At 47.6% G+C, this 19,569-nt stretch overlaps 1 long non-coding RNA gene across 1 annotated transcript in view; it reads right to left on the bottom strand.

Annotated features, from left to right (window-relative positions):
- Window positions 1–16,601, bottom strand: part of LOC125965588 (uncharacterized) — a 98,641-nt gene extending 82,040 nt beyond the window's left edge. The window contains exons 1-2 of the long non-coding RNA XR_007479650.1: window positions 16,520–16,601; window positions 1,566–1,645 (exon numbers count right to left, since the gene is read on the bottom strand). This is a non-coding gene — a long non-coding RNA (uncharacterized LOC125965588). The remainder of the gene's footprint in view (window positions 1–1,565; window positions 1,646–16,519) is intronic.
- Window positions 16,602–19,569: the final 2,968 nt, after the last annotated feature.

Raw genomic sequence — 19,569 nt, forward strand, 5'->3', positions numbered from 1 at the left:
CCACAGGAAGACACCCTCATCTTCAAGGGCTGATGCCTTAACTACTATCTGTTGTCCTAGTTCAACTCACATTGATACTCTTTTCAGCTGGAGAGAAACATGTGGGTCTCCAAACTCATTTTAGTTTTCACCAGATTTGAGTTATCTATCCTGGCTTTGCCAACAGCAAACCCTACTCTGCAGTAGCTTATTCCCAGAAGAGAACTTTAGGATGCTTAAAAGGAGCAAAAGGAAATCAAGCAAGTGGGGCTGCCATCTCCGAGACCTGGCCACAGAAGCCAGGCCACAGTTTGTTTGGAACGGACTTGAGCAGGAAAGCCGAGTTTGTCACCCCATCAGAGGAAGGGCTAGAGCTAAGTCACTGCCTGCCGGGAGCTAGAGTTTTTGGCTTTTGCGAGTGAGAGACAGCAAAGCCATCCCCTCCGGGGCACACACTCCAACTCAGGGCCCTATGCTCTCCGTGTTAGCTCAAAGCTTGCAGAGCTTTGGCAGAGCTAGCCTTCCTCCACCCCAATAGGCCCACCAATAGGCCATTCGTCTCTGGAACAACCCACGCCCAGAAAGAGATCGTTCCCAGAGAAAAGACAGCTTTCCCAAACAAGGAAGAAACCCTAGCTTTGTTTTAGCTACCAAGAGAGGTTTTTAAAGCTTCTACCAGTTGAGAAAAGAAAGCCTATGGATAAAGTCTTCCAGCTGTAAGAAAGCCGGCAGGAAAAGTCCCCTGGAGAAAGAATCAGGAACCTTAGTCTTATGACCCCAGGACTATCTGTGAGGAGAACAGAGGAAAAACACCACACAGGAGAGCACCAACAGCGACTGGCGTTTGGAGGCAGCCCCCAGCCGCTGCACCTCCTTCCCAGAGTTTCCCCCCCCCCCCCTCAGGCTTTTTCTGCTTTCCCCACTCCAGCTCCGAGGACCCTTCACAGGTACCACCACGCCCACCGACCTCCCGCAGCCACAACCTTCCCAACCAAACCGTAGGACTGCCCTGAGCGCAAGTTTTATAGGCCACGGGCCTAGTCCCACCCCTGCCCCAATGCATTCTGGGTGGGCAGCAGCTCCTCTGTTTCTCATTGGCTCCCTCCCTCTCAACCAGCAGCTAGCTCCCACCCCCTCCGCTCATTTCCTGTTTGTAAGTCACCAACTGCAGTGAAAGCAAGGGGACGCTTTAATTGTAGCCAGCACCCAACCCTTGCTTAAAAACGATCCCAGCAGCGATTTTGATTGGAAAACGAGAGAGTCTCTTCAAAGGCAAAATATATAATTCTTTTCTACGTTCACCCAAATTCCCTGTTGTTAAGAATCACCCAAAGTGCTTATAAATCAGGGCTCTTTCCTGGAAATTATGATTCAGAAGGTCTTGAATGAGGTCTTGGGAGTCTGTGGTTTTCCAGGAGCATCCCGAGGATTTGTGTCTTTAAGGACATTGGCAAACTGCTAAAAGATGGTATTCAAAAATTCCCTTCTGGCCCGTAGGGAAGATGGCGGAAGAGTAAGACGCAGAGATCACCTTCCTCCCCACAGATACACCAAAAATTCCCTTCTAAGAAATGGCTTCTGTTTACCTGTTACGGGTATCCCAGTATTCCCCATCCCTCCTTTGGATCTGAGTTTCTCCAGCAGCTGCCCCGAACAAGCATTGTTTCTGGAAAAGAAAGAAAAACGCAGAGTTTTAGAGGGGGCAGCCCTAGTCCTGATTTTCACAACCTCTCTGCCCTCCAAGGAATGAGCCACAGGTGGGAAGCATCCTATATAAGTCAATTCACCGGAATCAGTTTATGAGTTTAGCCGCTGGTCGCCTTCTGGATCTGAGTGAGGTGATAGGGTCAGGCAGGAGCCTTTCGATGAGAGGAACTTGGGGGTGGAATGAGAAAGTTTGAGGGCAGCCAGAAGATGGTGGGAACACGCAGGACTTTTGGCCAGAAGATGGCTTTCTGTGCACCATGCCTGTGGCAAGGGAACTTAAGATAACCACCCTGGGATCAGAATAACTTCAAGAAAGGAAAAACGTTAAACTCAGTGGTTAATTCTCTTTCTTGTTGCATATTTGAAAGCTGATTCTGTGAACATCAACTTGTTTCCTGTAAAATCTTTCAAAATCACTGTCAATCCCCTCCCTCTTTCAACAGGTGCTTCATTGTTCTGACTTCCTGTCTTTACTCCTGCGGTTCCTCAGTCAGTCCTTTTCCTCATTGTCTGCCACAAAATTCTATCCATTATTTGAGAGCCAGCTGAGATGCTAAATCTTTGTGGTGTCTTCTCTGATCTCCCAGGTTGATTCCACCTGGTCACCAAGTGTTTGTCAAGCATTTTCTGAGGTGGTTAGGGAATTGAGATGGCCAACATCTGGTCTTCTCCCTAAAGGACCTCACACCCTGATTAATAAATTGCTCTTGCTTTGCTCTGTCATAGCATCACTTGCATCTCCGTATAACACACACTCCATTTGCTTTGTGTTCAGTTGCTGTCACACTTGTCTACATCACTGCATTGTAAGCACCTGGAAGGATGACTTCTTCAAATCTGTGCCAAGAATGTGGTACAAATGTAATGTGGTTTTTTTTTTTTTTTTTGCGGTACACGGGCCTCTCACTGTTGTGGCCTCTCCCGTTGCGGAGCACAGGCTTCGGACGCACAGGCTCAGCGGCCATGGCTCACGGGCGCAGCCGCTCTGCGGCATGTGGGATCTTCCCGGACCGGGGCACGAACCCGTGTCCCCTGCATCTGCAGGCGGACTCTCAACCACTGAGCCACCAGGGAAGCCCTGTAATGTGTTTCTTGAATGAATGATTGAAAAAAAGGAAAAGGAGGAGGAGATGGCCACAGAGAAATCAAGTAAATTCCGCCTCCTTCAGTGTTTTCTCTGTAGCCTCAGAGTTGGGTCTGGGGGGACATGAGAGAAAGTTCTAGACTTTCTTGGGCTCTAGAAACAGTTCCAACTCCATAAAGCTAGCCTGTAAGATCAGGAAGAGCGAATATTACCAGAGTGAGAGAAGGAAGAGACTTCAGGGCAAGAACTAGGTTTCCTCTCCTTTACCCATAGTTTATGAGTTCAAGTTCTACTTGACACAGCTATGAATAAACGTTGAGAACTTGGGAGGGGGTATAGTGTGGTCTTTAAACATGCAGACTCTGGGTTCACATCCTGGCTCTGTGGCTTACTAGCCTGTAACCTTATGTGACTTTGTACAAGTTAGGTAATCTCTTTTAAGCTTCAGTTTCTTTGTAGGTAAAATGGGGATGATTATAATAGTACTCATCTCCCAGGATTATTGTGAGGTTTAAATCAGCTAATACATAGAAAACAGAAGAGTGACTGGCACATAGTAAGTACTAAATTATTACTATCACCATCATCTGCCAGGTAACATTCTTGCATAAATCATAACAGTTAAACCTTATTGGGCTAGATATAATTCACTTGTTCTAAGAGAAAAAATGTAAATTCAACACAGAGGTAGACCAAAGTCTAGGCAACAGAGGCATATTGAGAATTGCTGGGAGGTTAAAGGGGTGTTTGTAAAGGCTCCTAACCCATTGCATGGGCACCCATGCCTTCCCCCACTAAGTCCACATACTCCTGGTAGAGTCAGATCTCTGAACACAAGAGGGCCTTGTGGGGCTCAGGATGGAGAGGGTGACTGATGTGTTCATACTCTTGTTATTGGAGAAGATGAATTATCCATTTTCAAAGAAATAAACTATAAATGATTAATTTTGTCTGTGATGTATAATGACTTTGCATCATGAGGGCTGTCATTGTATCATAATAATAAGACGAAACAACCTTATGGGTTTCTAATTAGTTTCTGGAAGAAGAGTCTTCTATGGGGCTGGGGCAGCCGTGGCAGGTGAGTATTTGAGGAGGAACGGAAGTACGAAGAGCAAGCCTTCAACCTGTGGGGCAGCGTCTCCTCCCCTAGTGAAATTCCCTGTGAAAATACCCATCCCTGAGCTGGGGCCTTGGCAGAGACGGGCAATTAGATCACTTTCATTGGTGGTGGCTGAAGGAGGTGTGAGTGTGTGTGAGAGGGAGAGGTGGAGGCTGTCCTGAAGAGGGTGGTTTCTTGTCATGTCCCTGGCAGGATGGGGACAGTCATCCCTGTGCACCTGCTCCCAACTCCACGCTTACCTGGAACCCTGAGGGCTTTCCTCTAAACCAGGGCTTCTCACATGTCACTGTGTGTACAAGTCCCCCGGGGACCTTGTTAGAATGTAGACTCGGATTCAGTAGGTATGGGTTGGGGTCCAAGATTCTGCATTTTCAGATGTTTCCAGGTGATGCTCACGCTGCTGGTATTGGGAACAGACTGTGACAAGGTCAAAGACTTTGTATTCAACAGCATCATCACCACCAGGGAGCTCTTTAGAAATGCAAATTCTCGGGCCCTTCCTCAGAATCAGAAACTTGTTTTAACAAGCCATCCAGGAGATCTTTGTTCATGCTGGAATTCTAGAACCACTGTTATGGATGATACATGAACTAGTCTCATTGGAAGGACAGATGAGCTTTCAGAAAAGGGATATTCAACCAGCATAGAACCCGAGGGTGGGAAGACTTGCCCAAGAGGTTACCCAGTCAAGCCATCTTCCACGTGGGCCCTGGAACAAGTCCTTTGAACCAGGGGATGGACCACACCCTTTATGGAACCTTCCGTAGGAGCTCATTCTGGTGAGGGTGCTTTCCTGCAGTACTAGCTCCCAGCATCCACGAGGCGAAGCCCTGTGGTGGGCATGTCACCGAAGGGGTAGAGGAGAAAAGGATTTGCGCTTGGTAGAAAGAAAGAGGATGCAGAGAAAGGCGGGGTGGGTGGCGTCTCTGGCCTTGCTGCTAACTCAGTACATTCACATACAGACACTGCCCCGGGCTGATGAACAGAAGTCTACCTTGGGGTGGATACAAACCGAGTTCTCAGGGCCTGAGTGGGGTCCTCGAGCTCAGAGGAGAGATGGAAAGGACAGGGGAACACTTTCCACAAAATTCCCCAGCTAACTTCACATCCAGTTAATTAACTAAATTAAACCCTAAAGCCTGACTCATTTTGGAGGGGACCTTTGATGTCTCTGAGCACCGAGCCCAGGGAGGTGGGTAGTGCCGGGCCGGGAACCTCTCCCATGGATGGCTGAGCAGCATTCTGTTAATTGTGGCTATTAAACTGCTTTCCTGGGAGCCGTTTTTGAATCATGTGAAATAGATTAAGAGTCTGTTTTGAATCCCTCAGGGTTTCCTGTGGTGCATAATTATAGATGAACTGGAATAAGAATTCAAGTCAACAATTACTTTAATGAGATGTCTGAGGAGCATGGCCCAGCAAGGCAGAGGGCAGAGGAGGAGCTGGGAGAGGGTGTGGGGGGCAGGAGACAAGAGAAACTGGAGGAGGTGAGGGAGGTAGGGAAACTGGCAGGAGGAGGGGGCAAAGGCATGAAGAATTCTGCAAGGAGGTGAGTGGAAGAGGGAGAGGAGGAATGCAGAGCAAGGGAGCCAGAGAAGCAAACAAAGGACAGGGGAGCAGCGTTCACTGTGTCCCACCACGTGCCTGGAACATTTTGAAAGATGAAGAGGGAAAACATTCAGTAAACAAGAGAATGATACTGGGTATCCACGGAGAGGTTCGCAGTCTTAGATTCTGATATTCCTCTCTTGAATTTATCTGGAGACAGTGCAGAGGTATTGACAATGGGCTTTGTCATCAGATAGACTTGGGCCTAATTCCTGATCCTTCCCTTTTTGACCTGGGTGACTCTTGACAAGTCACTAAACCTCTTGGAGCCTGTTTCCTCATCTGTAAAATGAGGGTTAACTACATAAGGTGCATGTCTCTTGTCTGTTCAGGCTACTATAAAAAATTACCATAGACTAGGTAGCTTAAAAATAACAGAAATTTATTTCTCACCGTCCTAGAGGCTGGAAAATCCAAGATCAAGGAAGACTTGGTGTCTGGTGAGAGCCTATTTTTTGGTTCCTAGGCAGCTGTCTTTTCACTATGTCCTCACATGGTGGACGGAGTGAAGGATCCATCTGGGGCCTTTTTGAAAAGGGCACTAATCCCACTCATGAGGGCTCCGCTCTCATGACCTAAACATCTCCCAAAGGCCCCACCTCCAAACACCAGCACATTGGAGATTAGGCTTCAACTGATGAATTTTGGTGGGACACAAATATTCAGTCCATAGCAGTGTATAACACTCCTAGCATGAACTACTACTGTCTGATATACAATAGGTGCCCCAAAAACTATTGTTAGAATGAGGAATCTGAGAGGTTAGTTTTGTCTAAGGGCTCATAGCTAGTCAGTAGCAGAATTGAAATTTAAACCCAGATTTGTCTGATCTCCACTGCCACCAAGGAAAATGTACGTGACTGTCCTTTTTTGGGAAAGACAGGTTCTCCAGAGGGTCAGCCTCAGCCCATGAAGACAGTCCTTACAAGCTGGTGCTGGGGGCTCAAGGGAGAACCAAACCAGCTCTGACCAGCTTCAATCCAGTCATGGCAGGACTTTAAAATTGAACACAGGTATGAAGGTCCCACTTGCACAAGCTGGTTTTTACAGAACATGCCCTTGCTTACATGCCCCCACGCCCCATAGGTATATAAGGGGGCATTCATTTTTTAGTTCATTCCAGGGCTTACTCATTTCCTATGATATGCCCGGTACTATTTCAGGCCCCCAAGGAACAGATGTCTGGTTGGATAACTGTGGCAATCTTGGTGGTGCACTGCTCAAATTCCCTTCAAGTTCTAGAACCTGCTGCAAGAATCTGCCTTTGGAATCTATGAGAAGGTTCATGCCAAGGCCATAGTCTTCCCCAGGCTGCTTTCAGCAAAGACAGAGCATGGGGCAGGAGGTGGGGTGGGTAGTGGGGTAGGGTGGAGATGTACTAGAGCCGAGCCATTCCTGCCCAGTGTGGAACTTCTTTAATGGGGGTGTTGGTGGGGGTGGGGGTCTAGGGCTCCCAAAGCCTGGCCAGACTTTCTCAGAGCTGCACTTCAGTCTTAGGTGCTTCCTGCCCCATCCCCCTTCCTTCCCTCTCTCCTTTCTCAATGGTCAGACCTGCATCACAGTCTGAAGGCTCTCCTTGCCTCCCCTTGCTCCCTCTCCCCAGACCCCTCATCTTTCACAAGAGTTTCTCCAAGAAATCTCTTGCACTTCTATCTTGGCCTCTGTTTCCTAAAGGAACCAAACTGACCAAAGAACCAAGATCCATTGTTTATAAAAAGATTAAATGACGATATAAGCCAATTGAGGAGCAGAAGTCACAGGCCCCTCCTAGATAGCTCTTGAATCCACCCACTTCTCTCCAAGTCCACAGTCGGCACCTTAGTTCAAGCCGCCATCACTGTCAGATCCTGACTGGACACAGATGTCACACTCAAACTGGGCAATTTGTTGAGAGGTTAAAAAAGGGCAATTTACAAAACTGTGGTCCTGAGATATGGCTTTAGGTTAAAGGAACGAGGGACACAGTCAGTCTGCCTGCACCAACTGGGGTGCGTACTCCCACCTCACTCTCCTTCCTCCCTCTATCTCCTGACAGTGCTCCTTTTTTTTTTTTTTTTTTTTTTCTCGGTACGCAGGCCTCTCACTGTTGTGGCCTCTCCCGTTGCGGAGCACAGGCTCCGGACACACAGGCTCAACGGCCACGGCTCACGGGCCCAGCCACTCCGCGGCATGTGGGATCTTCCCGGACCGGGGCACGAACCCGTGTCCCCTGCATCAGCAGGCGGACTCTCAACCACTGCGCCACCAGGGAAGCCCCAGTGCTCCTTTTTGGCCAAACCCAAATGGAAGCCGGAGGAGATGGGAGCCCATTGATGGAAGCCCAGGTCTGCTTCCCAGGGGCACAGAGCAGGGCTAAGAATGAATCAGGAGAGGCAAAAGAAGCTGTCTGGCACAACTGTGTCTTGCCCAAAGCTTTACAAAATCTTGCCCTACCCCGCTGCCCCCTTTTAATCTTTTTCCTCATTCAAACCAGAGTGACATGTTAAAAAGAGTGACCCTCCCAGCTACTTAACCCCATCCAGTGGCTCCCCACGAGGACTGACTTGTGCAAGGTCAAGGAATGTCTACCTGACTCAAGGTTGCATTCCCTGAGCCTAGAACAGGGTGGGCCCCCGCAGATACTTGTTTTATGAGTAAATAAAATGCTATGGGCAAACCATGTATTTTGGAGTCCAGGATGGTGCTGATTTCAAACATCTCTTCCTCTTTTTCCCAAACATTGAAAAGTCCTGGAGTTTCAATGGTTGTGTATCCAAATTCTATCTCTCAGGTACCACTAACAGCACCTACTATGGGCCAGGCACACTGGGAAATGTCTTTCTGAATAGGATGACGAATCTGCACAACTAGCGTCCCCATGTGTGTTTTGCACATTAGGAGATGGACCCAGCGGTCAGAAACAAGTTGCCCATTGACCATCTGGGGTCCCAGCCAAGGGTACAATTCACTTCTTTCATGTTTCCATGCTGTCCTCCCCACAGGCATACTTTCCCCCAGATGCATCTTCCTTATGGGATTACTGCAAGGATTGAGTAAATCAACTCATGCAGAGGGCTTAAAACAGTGCCTGGACCACGGTCAATGTGCAGTCACGGTTAGCTCTTATTAACGTGTCATCCTCTTCCTCTGTCACCTTCCAGGCTTCTGTGTGGAATATCATTCCTGCCAAGTGGACACTCCCCCACCATCTTGCACACCATATTGATGCAATTTCACATAACGACCTATTCAAGGCTGATGGCATCCTGGACGCTGTTCAAGGCTTGCACCTCTTGTTTGTATTGGCTCCAGGAACTCCAAAGAATCTGTCAATAGTTCTGAAGTAAGAATGAGAGCACGGGTCCAACCCCCTTAGATAAGGAAGCTGAGCCCCGGAAAGGGACCTGACCTGTCCTCACATCAGGAAACCCTACATGTTCATCCACTTCCCAGTACTCATGCTGGCTTTTAATTCCAGCCCTGACTCCTCTGCACCCTGGGGGCTCCCCTGCTCTCTGGGGACATGCTCAGAAGGATCACCCCACCCCACCCCCAGCATTTCTCCCTTCCCATCCCTGCAGTCATGCACTGCAGCCTCCTCACGGGAGATATTTTATTGTAAATCATCGAGCGGAGACGACACATCATGAGTACATCCCTCCTCCCCCTCACCTCCCTCCAATTCTCTCCCCATCTCCCTCTCCCCTCCTTTCATCCCCTCCCCTATTTTCGTGCTCCCACTTTCTGCACAAGCTGAGTTACCCTCCCGGGTCTATGGAGACCTGAGATGCCCTCACTTCAGCAGAATCCCTCGAGCTTCTTGAATCAGACGTCTCTTGGGTACCACTTCCCATCCTATTGGCCTCCCTCTCCTCCAGCACCACCTGTGGTACCCTGTTCCGCACAGACTGAGAGCAGCTTCCTGGTCATGTTCTCTGACAGCTCCCACCCCACCTTAGCCTGCATCGCAGCACATCCTTAGCTGGGTCTCCCTCCTTCCCCGATTCACTGCCCTGGTCCTTTGCTCTCACTCTCTGAGATCACTTCCCATGTAAACTACTTGTACACAAGTCCTTTTTCAGTCTGTTTTTGGGGAACCCAAACTAACACACCATGGTCTCCTGGAACAACAATATCTCTTCCTGCCTACCAGTCTTCTCCATGGAATTCCTCATGAGCTCCTTTCCACCTTTCAAAGCCCCACCCATCCTTCAAGGATCATCTGAAATTCCAGTCCCCTGATTGCATCAACCCACAAGGATCTCTTCTCTTCCTGGGTAGCTGTAGCCCTTTCTAAGCACCTAGAACAGTTCTCTATTCTTATTTTTGTCTCAACATTAATAACGTAATATTAAAAATGAATAATAATTAGCTCACAATAATAATTAATAATACTAATAGCTAACAATTACTGATGTATACAATTGCTGTCTGCCATTTTAAGCCCTAATGAGATTACAAACACCTTGAGGCCAGGCCTATATCTAAGTCCCCATAGAGCCTGGCATAGGTTGTCGCCTGAATTCTGGGATTCTCCCAAACTCCTTCAGTAGGGGACAGCTCTCTCCTGGGGACCAGAGCCAGGTGGGGAGGCCCCTCTTTCCTTTCTCTGCTGTGCCTGGTTTCTCACTACAGGAAGACATGAGCTCCTTGCAGCCTTCCTAAAAACTCTATGAAGAAAAGAGAACAGTCGCCCATCACAGTGTATGAGTCTGCAAATCCTACTCGACCTCCAAAGCCCAGCTCACATGCAGCCTCCTCCAGGTAGTCTTTCCCATCCTTCCAGAAAGAACTCTCCACGCTCTAAACGTCCACAGTTCTTTATCTTCACCCTTTTAATGAAGCTTCTCATTTTCAAACACGTCTTGCAGTTAGTTATCCATAATTTGTCTCTCGTTTAACAATGAGTAAGTTAATCATTTACCAAGCCCCAGGGCCTACACTTTAGTAGCTGCTCAATACATTTTGAATGAATGAACAACTGGGAGGAGGGGGAAGAGAGGCTGAGAGGCCACAGGCAGCAGATTATCAGGCCTCCTGGAATCCTGTTAAGTCCAGGGAGGCCCACAGTTGCAAATTGATAAAGATTCTGGCAGAGGCTGCTGCTCGTCTCCCCAAACCCATTCTTATCTTGTTACATAAGATAAGATAGTTGGGCACACATGGCCACCAGAATACGTTTCCCAGCCTCCTGTGAATCACTAAGTGCTGATGATTGTGAGCAGAAGCGATGTGAAAATGAATTACAAATTATGTTTTTATTTTATTTATTTATTTAGTTGCGCTGGGTCTTAGTAGCGGCCAGCAGGCTCCTTAGTTGCGGCTGGTGGGCTCCTCTGTTGTGACCTGCAGGCTCCTTAGTTACGGCATGCGAACTCTTAGTTGCAGCATGCATGTGGGATCTAGTTCCCTGACCAGGGGTTGAACCCGGGCCCCCTGCATTGGGAGTACAGAGTCTTAACCAGCGCACCACTGGGGAAGTCCCACAAATTATGTTCTTAAAAGGAGTGGCGGGCTTCCCTGGTGGCGCAGTGGTTGAGAGTCCGCCTGCCGATGCAGGGGACATGGGTTCGTGCCCCGGTCCGGGAAGATCCCACATGCCGTGGAGTGGCTGGGCCTGTGAGCCATGGCCGCTGAGCCAGCACGTCCGGAGCCTGTGCTCCGCAATGAGAGAGGCCACGACGGTGAGAGGCCCACATAACGCAAAAAAAAAAAAAGAGTGGCGGGCTTCCCCGGTGGCACAGTGGTTGAGAATCTGCCTGCCAATGCAGAGGACACGGATTCGAGCCCTGGTCTGGGAAGATCCCACAGGCTGCGGAGCAACTAGGCCCGTGAGCCACAACTACTGAGCCTACGCGTCTGGAGCCTGTGCTCCGCAACAAGAGAGGCCGCGATAGTGAGAGGCCCGCGCACCGCGATGAAGAGTGGCCCCCGCTTGCCGCAACTAGAGAAAGCCCTCGCACAGAAACAAGACCCAACACACCCAAAAATAAAAATAAATAAAATACTGAATACATAACTACTTAAAAAAAAAAAAAAAAGGAGTGGCCCTGTATTCCCTGGGAAGGCAGGAGCTGGGGCAGCCACCTTGGGTCCTGAGGTGGGAGCTGCATGTTGAGGTTGGCAGAGCAAGAAGATAAAAGGAGTCTGGGCTCCTAATGATTAAGGAGTCACCTTGTTAGTCCTAGACCACCCACTAAGACTTCTACATGAAAGAAGAATAAACTTTTTTGTTGTTTGAGCCAGTCTTATTTGGTCTCTCAGTTAAAGCAGCTGAACTTGTATTTTAACTAAAACCAGACCCACTCTGTAAGTCTGATCAGTTCTGAAGGAGTGAAAGGAAAGTATATGCCAGAGATATGCTGGGCCGAGGATTTGTGGTAGGTGAAGGGTGGCGGTGAGGGCAGCTGTGTGGCTGGATAGGCTCAGAGCACAACAGATGTGTGTTTTTAGACATACTCTGGTGTCATCCTGTTGTCTCGTCAAATTGGACAGAACTGACTATGCTAACTGGATTCAAGCTAGCACTGGAGCTCAAGTGGAGAAGGGCTGGGGAAGGTGTGCCCCACAAGGAAGATGGGGGCCAAAAGCTGATGTAGGAAACCCTGGTGGGAGACACGGAAGGTAACCGTGAGTTCCTGACTTGTGAGCCTGATACAGGCACTGAGTCTGCAGGGGCCAGAGGGAGATGTTACATCAAAGCCAGACCCAATAGTCGGGGACTGGGATAGGGGCGCCAAGCAGGCGGAGTCTAGGATGATTTCCAGGAATACAGGTGAGCTATGTGGTAGATGGTAGTATATGGCTGTATTCTATTGAATTAAAGATAGAGAAGGGCAACTAGGAGCAATTTTTCACCCTGCGCCCTAGCTCGTGATCCTATGCTTGGAATACCTGCCCTGACCCGTTTCTTCATTTGTTGGCTTCACTTACCCTAAAGGTCTCGGCTTGGGTGTCACCTTCTCTAGGAAGCCCTCCTTGACACCATAGCTGAGTCAGCTGCCCCTTCTCTGAGCTTCCCCTAGACCATGCTCTTCTCTCTATTATCAATCCTTCAATTATTGTAGGAGTGCAATTATTGCAACACAATTTATGACCAGGTTTGACAGGGATCCCCAAGAGCAGTGATCCTTGCTTTTATCCCTTCAGTGTTTCCCATGATTCCTGATACACGGTGGGAGACAGGTAGTCTGAACGGGACCCCAGGGGCAAGTAGGTGGATGATTGGATGGTCTGGAAACATGGTTTGGGGGCCTCAGACATCCCAGAAAATGGGAAGTGAATGGATTCTCTAAAAATCCCTTGAGATTCAGGAGTTGGGGGTGCAGGACTGGGAGGTGGGAGCAGGAAATGAGTAGAAGGAAATGGTCAAGGCTGAGCTGATCTCATCAAGGCCCTAGTACTGCCCAGAACTGCATAACTCATGTCACCCCACATTCCCAAATGTGGTGCCCAGAAGGGACAATTGTCAATAACCCAAGGAGCAAGTAAACATCCCAGGACTGAACACTGCACATCCCTGATTACGCAATGCTCGTCCTATCCATTTTTCCACGCTGTGCCTCTGGGAGAGCAGAGGCTGCAGAACATTCAGCCTCTCCCCCTAAGATACACACCCACAACCTGAGATGTGTTTTCTTTGGGGAGGAAGGTCAAAAGGCCACCTTTAAATCCAGGGAGTAGGCCCAGTGAGAGGAATCATGATGTGATGGCGTCTATCCCTATTTAATCATTTCATTACTAATTAATAGGGTCATTACTGCATCTCAAAGGGAAAGAACTGTGATTAAAGGTTAATGCTGTTGCTGCATGCATCACACCTCAAATTATGTTATAAAAATGTCCAGAGCATTTAATTGAGCCCATAAGTAACAGTGTAATTACTCTTAGTAATGTACGTGCCTCGTGTTTATTTGTTCCTCTCTGAGGTGCAGAGAGCCCCACGTGGGTGGGTTACAGAAGATCACGGTGACTCACTGTCACAGTGTGTCCTCCATCTTCTGGTCCTATCAGCTCTTTCCTGGCCCCCACAGGGCAGGAATAATAGGTGACCTGGTCACAAGAAATCCACCCCCTCCCCCTCCCACACTTCTCAATGGGACAAGGTCAATGTTTCCCACGAGGGAAGTGAGGAGAGGAGAGGGGCAGAGAAAGTGGCCATCGCCTGAGCCCTTGGCACTGTACAGCCTTGCCAAGGGGCCATGATGCTTCAAACTTATGTGTCTTAGACTGGGTGGCAAATGAACAACAAACATTTATTTCTCATAGTTCTGGAGGCTGGGAAGTCTGAGATTAAGATGCCAGCAGCTTCACTGTCTTCCTGGTTCATCGACAGCCATCTGTGACCTCCTGCCTGTGACCTCCCATGGTGGAAGCCGTGAGAGAGCTCTCTCTCTCTCTCTCTGGAGTCTTTGTCTTTTTCTCTTTTTTTGGAATCTCTTTTTTTATAAGAACACCAATGCCATTCATGAGGGTTCCACTCTCATGACCTAATCGACCCCCAAATGTCCCACCTCCTAACACCATCACTCTGGGGGCTGGGTTTTAACCTGTGAATTCTGGGGAGACACAAACATTCAGCCTATAGCACTATGATCCTCTTTTGTCATGTCTTCCTTTGAAAATACCTTTTCCTCCTCTTGGAATGTCCCCTCTTTTTTTTTTTTTTTTTTTACAAAGTAGGGTGCATACAGATAATTGGCCCTCAGCATTCATTCTCAACCTCTAGTATTTTCTTCCTTGACTGCAAAAGCTAGAAACCTTAAAACTGCTTTTCCCAGACTCCCTTGCAGCCAGGATCCTGGATGCAAATTAGGCTCCTCCCCCGCCAACACTAGATGCGCTCATGGGAGATTTGGAAGGTGGCAATGAGACAGGGGCATTTTCTGCTGCTTTGGCTGTTTGCTTTGGCAGGCAAGTTCATGGAGACGTGAATGTTTCTATATACTCACTCTAGGGATGGAGGGGCAGAGAATTGAAGGAGTATAGGACTTGGGCAAGTCATTTATTTTCTCTGTGTCACTTCTCAAATGACAACCAATAAAAAATGCTCTACCCTTTTACAAGGTTGTTGTAAAGATCAACTTTTCAAGAGTATCTTTGAGAAGTTGAAACAACCTTTGTGATTATGCATTATTATTAGTCCCACACAAGTTTCCTGTCTTAAATCAGAATTTCTTCTAAGACAGCTGATCTTGGATGATTTGTTTTCTCATTTTCGACAGATTTTAGCTTATAATTCTGAGAGCCCAGATTCATTTCCCCCACTGGCTCCTGTTTGCCACTATCCACGTGGGTCCCCACCCATAATTCTAGAAGAGTTTGCCAGGAAGGATTTCCTCTTACAAAACCAAGTGGCCTTCCTCGCTGGTACATAGCTTTGGCAGTGCCACTACTCTTTATGCTAAATGTGGATATGTTGGCTGTTTTCACAGCCAGTCTCACTGTTCAAGCTCCCAGGGTGCTTTGTGGAAGCACAGTCACCCTCTCTAGCTCTCTGGCGTCACGTCCCTTTGTAATGAGCGCTTACACGTTTTGGCCAGCATTCCCCAATTTCACCCTTGAGTTCCTTCACTACTCTCGGGGTGAGTGCCATCTGGTCCTAGTGATTTGTCTATATTTAGTTCATCAAGTAGGTATAAAATCACTTGCACTTTTGCTGCTACTTGAGTTGGTTTCTCTGTCCTGTCAGTCCCAAAAGACAGCCTGGAAGTGGGAATTTCAGAGAATCACATAGAATGATGGAACCTCAGAGCTGAGAGGGTCCTTGGAGAGCCTTTTAGAGGAAACATCATTTAGCCATTCATTCAGCTATTCATTTATCCTAGAAACAATGATTGAGTACCTACTATGTGCCAGGCTGGGTGCTGAGATAAAGCAATGGGCGAGACAGACTCTAAAATTGCCCCTGGTGCCTTTGTCAGTGTCATATGCTGCAAATTAGTGGCTAAGCTGGGGCAGGAACTCTGTCTCCTGCCACCCAGAATCATCCCTATTAATCATAGGGAAAGGGACACAGGGAGAAAATAACGGAGACAGTTGAAGGGCACTATGGGGAATAGAACAAAGGGAACTGGGAAAATGAGGGGTGAGTATAAGGAGGTCAAAATAAAGATGAAAGGGAGTAGGAAGGGGGCGTCATATTGAGTTTAAGAGAAAGAAGTTAAGAGCAAAGGAGGAACATGATTCATGACTGGGGTTAGGATTGAAGGGAATAGCTGAGAAACAGCAGGTGGGGGTCTCTGACCCCTTCATTCTCTTTATGCTTTATTCCTTCCCATCCACACTCCGGTTGGTAGGAAGGGAGGGGGAAGTGATGCATCCATTGCTGTGGATCGAGCTTATCATCATTATCATCGAGGGAGAAGCATTTATCATCCTGACAGATGCTCCCCTCTGAAATCTCTGATAGCCCAGAGTCTGCTCCCGAGGGGATAGGAACCACTGTGACCTTTACAAGATAAAGAAAGAACTGATGGGATTTTTCTCAGCCTTAATTACGTAGGGCCCTGGCAGAATGAAGCCAGGAATTTGGGGGCAAGGAGGAGGCAAAGAAGGAAGAAGCCCAGGAGAGGAGAGTGAGGTATCATGTAGGGAGATGCTGGAAATTGTAAGGAAACACGTCACTCTGTTTTCTGGACTGCAGGTGTTTATGATGAGCCATAAGTGGATAGCTGCAAGTCCAGAAAACAGGGCAAAACATTTGCTGGCAATTCCCACACTGAACGTGAACATGGAACGTGAGTGAGAAATAAACCTCTGCTGTTGTAAAAGCCACTTCGATTTGGGGCTGTTACCGCAGCATCCTCTAGCCCATCGTGACTAATGGAGGGAGGCTATGGGAGCTGGACAACACTGGTGCTGGCAACAAATCAGAAAAGGTCAAAGCCAAGGATTCAACTATTCAAAAGTTTCTGTGCCAGGGAGGGATAAATAATGACAATGGGATGGAAGGATCTGGGTGTCTGGAGGACTGGGGCATGTAGACCCTTTGAGCTAGAAGAGAAGCTAGAAATTGGCACAAGAGGTAGTAGCCTTACCTGGCAACAGGATGGGCTCTGGCACCACGTCCCTTTTCTCTCCTCCTTGGGCAAGTTCCACTGTGTTTTGGTTTCCTTTTCTATAAAATGAAGATAACAAAAACAGCATCTAGGTATAGGGTTGTTGTTGGGACTAAATGAGTTACCCACATACGAGTTAACACGTGTGCTTAGAACACATATAATGAGTTACCACGGGTGCTTGTGAGTTGAGTATCCAACTCACTGTAGGTGCTCAATACACGTTACCCATCAGTACTGTTCTTTCCAAGGTTCCCAATCTGCAGATAATAAAACCATAGGGTACAGGACTTCCTAGAGATCACACGGCCAACTGACCGCAGAGAAGAGTTCCCTGCAGCCAGCCAGAAAGTGGGCTGACTCTGCACGTAATGGGTGTGGAAGGCCGATGACAAGCATTTAATTTGCTCTTAAGCCGAAACAGTTGTCAGTAAATTACACATTGATTGTAAAAGGGCCTCCAATTAAGATTCACTAATTACATCACCAGCTCAATTGTCATGCAATTCATATACAATTACCCAAGAACAAATATTTAACTACTTTCCTCTTAATACATCAAACTAATATTATTCCTCAAGCTGTGGGATAGGAATATAAAAACATTTAATTGACATGGAGACATGAAATCAGAGAATTAGTGAGACAACGGCCATATTGTCCTGTCTGGTGGTGTGACATAGCCCCGGGATAATGAGAAGGAAGGGATCAGAAGAGGGAAAGCCCTCGGGTCTGTGTCTTCTGTTCCTATGATTGTAGAGATGGAAGTGGCTGGGGGATGCTAGAGAAACATGGAAAATCCCTGAAGGGAGCTGTCCACAATCCTCATGGGCTGCAGTTGTCGTTGGTTGAAGCTGCATGGCAACTTAACTTCCCCTTCTACTCCGTCTTGCTCTCTTCCTTCCCCAGAGTTGTCAATCCCAAAGGCACTCCCTAATGCTCAGCCTGAGCACTAAATTGCCTTGTATAATCGGTTCCAGAAAATTCCGTATGTAACAGGAAGCCATTAGATTTTTCTGAGCAGACAAGTGATGTGATCTGACTTACACATTAACAGTGTGTGATTAAAGGGAGGCAAGGGGTGAAGCAGAGACACCTGTTAGGATGTTTCTGTGGGAAGTTCGAGCAGAGCATCTAGACTCAAAGGATGGAGGGAAAGTCACAGCCAGGGGCCCTGCAGGAGGAGGACTCTGAGAGTCTGGGGTGGGAGAGAGGGGAAAGGGCTGGGGGTGGGAGCCTGTCTGAAGGGCAGGAGCAGTGCTCCTCAGGCACCCAGCAAACAGCTCCCCCATGGAGTTACCCCTGGGACCGCCCCTGTGTATCCTGGGGCCACTGAACCCTGGGGCTCCCAGAATCCATGGGAATGCTTGTGGGTTGGGTTTGCAGGGGGAGCTACGCAACTTACATCATATAGAGAGTTATTTCACAGGCTGATGAAATCACTGTAATAGATTAAGAATCTGCGATATAAAACTTATTACTTCCTTAAACCTGTCAGTTCAAGAAAAACTGAGTTTTGTTCATAATGTTCTAGAAGCACAGAGCGCGAGGAATAAACTCTGGCCTTGAGGAGAGGTGAGGGTCTTGGATGTCAATCTTTTCTCCAAGTCTTCTGAAACATGGGATTCTGTTCACTACTGGCTCTGCCACTTGCAAGCTGTGTGACCTTAGTCAAGTTACTTAGTCTCTCTGAACCTCTTTCTTCTGTAAAATGGGAATGATTACTACACTAGATAGTCCACCCACTGGGTTGTGGGTAGTGAATGAGACACTAGCACGGCCATAGTTAATACGTCGTAAAATGTCAGAGAAACGTGACCTGGCTATCGTGGCTCCGCAATTTTCTCCGGGATAAGTGCACCCAAGGAAAGAGGTAGGATTTGAGGTGACTAGATTCCTTCTACCAAGAAGACTCTCCAGGCCAGATGTGACTACTCTCGCTGCTGATCCCCAGAGCCCTTCTTACACATTTCTCTAGCAACGTTTTCCTCAAAGAAAATCTTTCCCTATGATTTTTTTTCAGACTGAAAGACCGGGAAGGGACTTTTCAGATATTGAGTGCCCACGATGCGCCAAGAACTGTGCTGGCTGTTTAAATATATCCCCTCAGACCTTGAGTATTTCTTTGTCTTTTTTTTTTTTAAGGCTTTGCCTTGTGCCATGTGGGATCTTAGTTCCAGGGATGGAACTTAGACCAGGGATGGAACCCACGCCTCCTGCACTGGGAGTGCAGTCTCAACCACTGGACCGTGAGGGAAGTCCCAGACCGTGCATATTTCTGTTAGGAAATTTTGTGAAAGACTTTGGAAACTGTTCAGTGTTCTCTTGAGCGAAACCTGCCAGATTATCTGATTCTGTTGGGGCCTGTGCATTTCATTGTCTTTGAGCCATTTACAACTGTGCAAATTCTAGAAAACTGATACTAATGAAAGGATTCCTGTCCTTGGAAATGCAAATGAAGTGTGTTTGGTGGAGATGCGGCTCATTATTACCCAATGGTTATTGACCGGTTTTGCAGATATTTGTAAATTTATTTCAGTATTCCCGATTGCCCATGTATGTGTGTTCTTTGATTTCTCCCCTCAATGGGTTGTCGTATATTACTGGTTCCCTCATTAACTAATGAGTTAAATTCTTTGATGTGTATTCATTTTATGTTCATATGAGTCACGATTTTAACTTAAAAAATTATCTTTTAATACTTTATATCATAAAATTGAGAAAAGCCTTGCCCAAGGTCACAGAGGTGGAAATCTCAGAGCTGGGATCTGACCTTGGGTCTGTCTGGTTCTTTCCACTTTAGGGAGTGGCCTCAATATGTCACGTCCTCTTGATTCATATATGTGCCTCTTCTCTCCTGTTTTGTGTGAGTCCTGGAGGATTAAAGGGCCTGGGCCTCACACCCAGGAGTAATTACTTTTGGAGGAGATGAAGGGGCAGGGTCAGACTGGGTTCTGGGCACTACAGTTCATGTAATACACTAGTGGATGAGGGATGGATTCAAGTGGTAGGGTCAGACGCACCCTGGA

The sequence above is a fragment of the Orcinus orca genome, chromosome 10 (assembly GCF_937001465.1).
Source record: "Orcinus orca chromosome 10, mOrcOrc1.1, whole genome shotgun sequence".
Classification (NCBI taxonomy): domain Eukaryota; kingdom Metazoa; phylum Chordata; class Mammalia; order Artiodactyla; family Delphinidae; genus Orcinus; species Orcinus orca.